The sequence below is a fragment of the Delphinapterus leucas genome, chromosome 18, assembly GCF_059928025.1.
Source record: "Delphinapterus leucas isolate spDelLeu-1000000601 "Yukka" chromosome 18, BTC_Dleu_Yukka2, whole genome shotgun sequence".
Taxonomy (NCBI): Eukaryota; Metazoa; Chordata; class Mammalia; order Artiodactyla; family Monodontidae; genus Delphinapterus; species Delphinapterus leucas.
This window is the reverse complement of record NC_143146.1, coordinates 73,134,438-73,140,437: the sequence shown is the minus strand read 5'-3', so window position 1 is coordinate 73,140,437 and position 6,000 is coordinate 73,134,438. Positions and strand designations below refer to the sequence as shown.

Genomic DNA, 6,000 nt, shown 5'->3' with positions numbered 1-6,000 from the left:
GTACTTTGGAAAAAGACCTCCCCACCGCCCTTAAAAAAACCCCACCTAAATAGTGCGAGGACCAGCACCCACATTTCATTTTTATAACGGCAAAAGCTTATTCCATTGACATTTGAACCGGAGGCAGCGGAAGTTCTCTGATCTCGCTTACCTTCCACGTGCACTGCTTAGGGAAGCCGGGAGCACTTCTTTGAGACATAAATTAATATACTTATTCCTAAGAGGTCCTCTAGAACCCCTCGACCGGTGTTAGGCACATTTGGTGCTTATTAAACACAGAAATAAACCTGGTTCTAGAAAGAAACGTGTGCCTTTTCCGCAAGCCTTTCTACAGGTCATCTTCGGGCTCCTCGTGCACCAGGAATCCCACCGCCGGAGCCGGAGCGGGACGGCGCGCGCACGGCGGCCCCGCGGCCGGCAGAGGGCGCTGCGGCTCCCCGGCAGGGCTGCAGGGCGCGGGGCTCGGGTCCCGGCGTGTGCGTCTCGGGGAGGCCGGGAGGTGGTGCGCGCCTCTCCGCCCCGCGCCGCCCTCCCGCGCGGGCCCGCTCGCCGCCCGGCCGCTGTCAACGCCGCCCGCACCTCGCCGGCGAGGCGCGCGGGGTGCGCGGGCTGCGCGGCGCTCTCCGAGGCCCGGTCTTCGCCGCCGCCCGCGCCACCGCTTCTCTTTGTCCGGGCGAGGCGGCCGGAGGGGCGGCCGCTGCGGCCGGGGGGCGCCTCGGCGTCCGGTCGGCGGGTCCGGCCGTCGCCACCGCGGCCGCCGCGCGCTCGGAGCGGAGGCGGCGGCCTGGGCGGTGCCGGCGCGAGGTGAGCGCGGGGCGCGAGCGGGCGTGGGCGGGCGGCGGGGACCAGGCTGGGGAGCCGGCTCCGCGCGCGGGGGCGTCCCTGCCCCCTCCGCCTGCGCCACCTCTGCCGGCTTCTCCCGGCAAGTTTGTCGCCCCCGCTTTGCGGACCTCCTCGGAGGATCAGCCGAGTCCAGACCTGTGGCCAAATAGAAAACTCGAGCTGGAGGCGGAGGAGGCGGAGGAGGCGTGTGGGAAGCCGGTCCGGGATGAGAGTCTCTTGAAGGGCAGCGCTGGCTTCTTGGAAATCTTCCTTGGCTCTTTCCCACCCAGGTGAGCGAATCCTCTTCTGCTCAGTTCTGCACAGGGGCGGGTTGGGCTCCGCTGCCGGCGTTCTGGGAACCCGCGCCGATTCGGGGGAGTGATTGCCGCCGGGGCTCCGGGGAGCGCAGTGTTTATTTTGGCTTCTCGGTCATCACAGCCCTCGTTCTCTCCTGCCTGCATCCGTCACCTGCTCGGGCTGAGGTATTGCAGCTCATCCGGCACCTTCGCGTGCTGCCAGGTTAAACATTCTCTGTTTTAGAAGGGCTGGTAGGTGAGTTCAACCGAATCCCTCCCCGCCCCACACCCCCGGCTTTGGATAATTTGTTCTGTGTCTTCGTCTTAATTTAGTACGAATGTGTTATTTCCTTTGAGCTTTATAATGGTAAAGCAGTGAAGCGGTTTGCTACATCCATTTTTTCATTCTGAGCCTGTGCACAGAAGGAATTTCAGGCACATAAGTGATGTTACTACCATTCTATTTTAAATACAAACACGGAAAGAAGTACTCTTGGCAGGATACCAAAGGCGCCTGTACTCTGTTATATAAGTGCTTTTAAAAAATATTTGCTCATTGTTAAAGTTATAAAAGGGATTACCAGAGCATCTAAGAAGAGAGGGTGAAGATAAGTCAGAGCCATAATTTCTTCTTTAAACCAAAACTTTACTGGAAGATAAGCATGGTCTTAGCTGGAGATACCCTTTAAGATGATATAGGGCCGTTTCTTTGACCTCATTAGGTACAATTGTAAAACATAAAAAAAACAGAGTAGGTTTTGTAAGGGCTGTTAAGAAACTTGGTGAAAATTCTTTCACTACTTATTGATAGTAATAAAAAAGATCCCACAGATATCCTTTATGGCTTTTAAACTAGTGAATGATTTTATTTCTTATAGCTGATGGAAACTTTGTAATTATGAACTGCCAGTTATTAAAGATTTAAATAACCTTTAATATCTCTACTTGTATTTATGGGGTTTTTTTCAGAGAAGAAGAAGACAGAAGTAGAAATATCAGGTATACTGAGGTCTGGGCACCTCCTCTTGTGACCCACATCTCAGGAATCTGTTCCAAGTGGTTTTTGGTGATGCTGTGACATTTGTAATGTTAAAAACTCCCTTGTGATTCTAATGTGTAGCCTGGGGTGAGACCCATAGGATAGCGTTGTTTTTTTTCAATTTGTCACTTTGTAGCCTAAGGTGTGGCTCCAGTGGTTTAAGGAAAGTAAAAAATAAGTGGTTAGAAATATGGAGAGAGAATGGTATTGAAAAGAAGATGTGTTGAAGAATTATAGCATGTACACTTTTGTATTTTGTATATCTTTCTCGATTTTTTTTAAACCTGCAGGGAATAGTTGATGTTTATTGGGGACCCATGATTCCATGTAGACTACGTCAGGGAGTCCTGAGTGGGACATGTCTTTGTGCACAGGTAACAGTGAAGTTGAGTAGCGGTGTCAGGATATTCCTTTTTGTTTACGTGAAAAGACAATCACGTCTTATTAAAGATTGTGTGCTCCATGAAATTCAAAACTCATTATGTTAATATAGACTAGCAAATTAAGTGCAAAAAAGCTTTTATTGTCTTTAAGGTCGGAAATTAACGTGGCTGCTGAATCAATGTTTTCTGTCTACTTCATGTAATTCCAAATACCCAAATCTGGGGGCAGATCTTAGGGTTGGTTTGTGAAGGCTTATGTAAGTGCTATGACTATTGCGTTAAACTCTCTGTTTTGGCTATTACATAATCGACACAGTACTGGATTGTTAAAGCCAAAACAGGGGAAGGATGCACAGCCCCAGCCCAGCACATGCGCTTTTATAATGAATTGCTGCGGCCAAATTAGAGGGAACAGCAGGGACGGAGGTTTGTGAAAGAGAGATGAGAATAGCGTCTAGAGGATTGATGTAAGAGAAGACTGTTATGCTTAGCGGTTTTCTAGAGATTTTAATGCTGCGGTATAAACCTCTCTAGTCTTTCGTATCTCCCAGAAGAGGCGCATTGACTGGGAAGCTAATGATCTTAAGCTTCAGGGCCCCTCACTCCGGCTTCGTCCAAGTCCCGGGGAGGGCCACTTGCAATGTGCTCACATGGTCACAGAAGTTTGTGTTTGTAATTGTGGATTTTTTTAAAATAAGGAGGACACTCTCTCCCCCCTCCCGCATCCCATCATAAGAATGTAAGCCTCCATAAACCCTGAATCTGCTGTCTCCTGATTATGTTCAAATGTTAACTTTGAAAAATGCTTTTTCTTATTTTAACATCTGTAGTCTCATGAAAAGACAAAAAAAGAAATCTGGCCAATATTGTAGTTGAGCTGCTGAGAAAATGCAAACTGCTATCACCCAGGGCTCAGGTGGTTAACCGGTGAATCAGCTGTGCCTTGTGATCTCACACAAACCGGGACTTTTTTGGATCCGAGCTGAGCCGGAGGCAGAGAGAAGCTGAGACGGGGGCGGGGAAGGGAGGAAAGTGGGTTAAAGCCCTTGCACATCTCAGAGACGGCGGCCGAGGGGAAAGGGAGAAAGAAGTGAACTACCAAAAGATGCTTCATTAGTAAAAAGTTAATAGGAACAGATAGCATCAGCTCCATAGGAGACTTTCCTGTAAACTCCTTAGGATCTGTCTTCAATATGAATTCTAAACAGGGAGCAAACTCAGGCCTGGAAAATATCTTGCAGGAAACAAGTGCAGGCTGGGAAGGGCTAGGATAAACTATTGACTGTTCCCGTTTAGCAGTTTTATGGGTAAATGGGAGCCTTATTATGTCTGCCGCAGGAATGTTGGAGAGGGGGGTTATTGAAAAGAGTGGAGGATTTTCCCTTTTTCTCTGAAGCAATTTCTGCTTCATATCTGAATTTGGATGCTTCAGATCTTACCATCTTGACCCCTTTCCCACCGGTCTTTATACCCCCTCCGCCCACCCACCCCTTCAGACATCCACCCATCCACCCACCCATTCACCAAGACACTCCGCTTGACCAAACTTTAGTCAGACTCCTCTGAGCCCTCTTCTTGACTAGGCCTCAACCTTGGCCTATAGGAACTGCAACTTTCAACACGATCTTGTCGGTGTAGTGTTGTCCCCCGCCCCCCCAGAAGACTTGAGAAAACTCTACCTTGGCTTCCAGCCCCCTGAGGTCATGCCCCTGGGATGACCCACCCCCCCTTGAGTTTCTGTTTGGAAAAGCTCAAGTCTGCCACAAGGATTTACCCTTTGTTCCAGCCAACACCTGAGGATGGGCCCGATTTCCCTTTTATTCAGCATTTAGTAGAAAAACAGTACAATTACAATGCATTCTCTGTCTCTTTGAGATGTATACGTATCTCCTACAACCCAGGAGTATCCTTCTCAAGGACCTGAAAGCCGTTCCTTTGACATGTAATCAGGAAGGATAGGGCCTCTGTCTCCCGTCTCTAGGAGACGGGGACAAACTGACACGTAACGTAACATCGTTGACGATGACCAACAGCCCTGCCTGCTTTTTGTAATTGCCCGCTTCCGTGACTCTGCTTTAGCCCTGTCTGCTCTCTTGTTCCTCCTCTAAAACGCCTGGCCGCCTCCTTGTGGATTGAAGTTGAGCTGAGTTTTATACTGAAGTCTTTCTTTCCTCTTGCAGTATATACTGAATAAATTCTGTCTTTACTGCCTTTAACTAGCGTCTAGCTTTGTTTTTCTTTAATAACATCCAGCGGATACTTCTGAGTGTCTGTTTGTGCCAAGCACTGTTCTAGATGTTAGGTATCTTAGAGCAGTGAACACAACAGACAAAAACTGTGCCCCAGGGGAGCTTACAGTGCCATGGATAAATTTATGTAAAATGTGTATCGTATCAGGTCGGGATAGTGCTGTGGAGAAAAGTAAATCAGAGAAGGAGAAGTGTAGGGTGGGGAGTGAGTGTTGCTGGGACATGTAGGTCAGGGAACGCCTCCCTGAGAGTGGATGCCGAGTAGAACCCTGAAGGAGATGAAGAGGGAGCCCTGTGGATGTCCGGGGAGAGCGTTTCCCTCGTTGGGGAATAGCCAGTGCAGAGCCCTGGGAGGATGGAGCTGGGCTGGCGCCCCAGGCAGGCTCGCGGCCAGTGCTTCCCTGCAACAGCAACCCACCCCTCTAATTCTCTTGTGGTGGTTTCTTGGACCTACCCTGGGACCCTCCTCTCCAGCGACGTGAGGTTGTGTCAGCGAGTGATGGTGTTACTCTTGGGCTTTAGGTGGTGTATTGGTTTGGGATCAGGTACAGCTGAGGGCCTCTCAGGGCTACTGGAATCCAGTCCAGACCATTACATAAACCAGGAGTAGGGGGAAGAGTTGGGTGTCTTCGTTGATGGTTCCCACTGGCTTGCTGTAGGAAAGGGGCCAACAGGAAAGCCTTATTTCAGCCCGGATTCCCTGCCGTCCCCTAGGAACAGATAGAACGGTGGTGAGTAAAGGATGCCAACAGTGGGAACCACACTGCTGTTTCTTGGGGAATATCAAGATGTCGAGAGCCTAGAGCAACTCCTGGTGTGAGACTGAGCCAGCGAGAACCCCGCGGCCTAAAGGTGTTTGGGTTGGTTAGGGTTTGAGGAGGGGAGTTTGCTCATTGGTGGACGAGGCTCCTCTGTGCCTGGATGGCTGCCCTACGTGTACTAGCCAGAAAGCACGTGTGTGGACCTGGTAGCAGGTGGTCACGGATCCCTCAGTGGAAAAGGTGAGAAGCCAGTGGGGAGCAGCAGCACGTCTGCTGGAGAAAGGCATAGCCTTCCGGGTGCATGGGGATGGGTTGGGGGACAGGATACATAGCTGTTTACTTTGTCAAGCTATGAGCTTATAACCATTTCTATCCCTGACACAGACAAAGAAATCTTCCATATAGATTACGATTCTCTGGGTTGTTTGCTAGCAGGTTGGAGCATAACAG

The 6,000-nt window shown here is 50.0% G+C and overlaps 1 protein-coding gene across 1 annotated transcript in view; it reads left to right on the top strand.

Moving 5' to 3' along the window:
• The first annotated feature begins 717 nt into the window (after nucleotides 1–717).
• Nucleotides 718–6,000, top strand: part of MTUS2 (microtubule associated scaffold protein 2) — a 492,284-nt gene continuing 487,001 nt past the window's right edge. The window contains exon 1 of the mRNA XM_022574568.3: nucleotides 718–1,112. The gene's annotated coding sequence lies outside the window, so the exon portion shown is untranslated. The remainder of the gene's footprint in view (nucleotides 1,113–6,000) is intronic.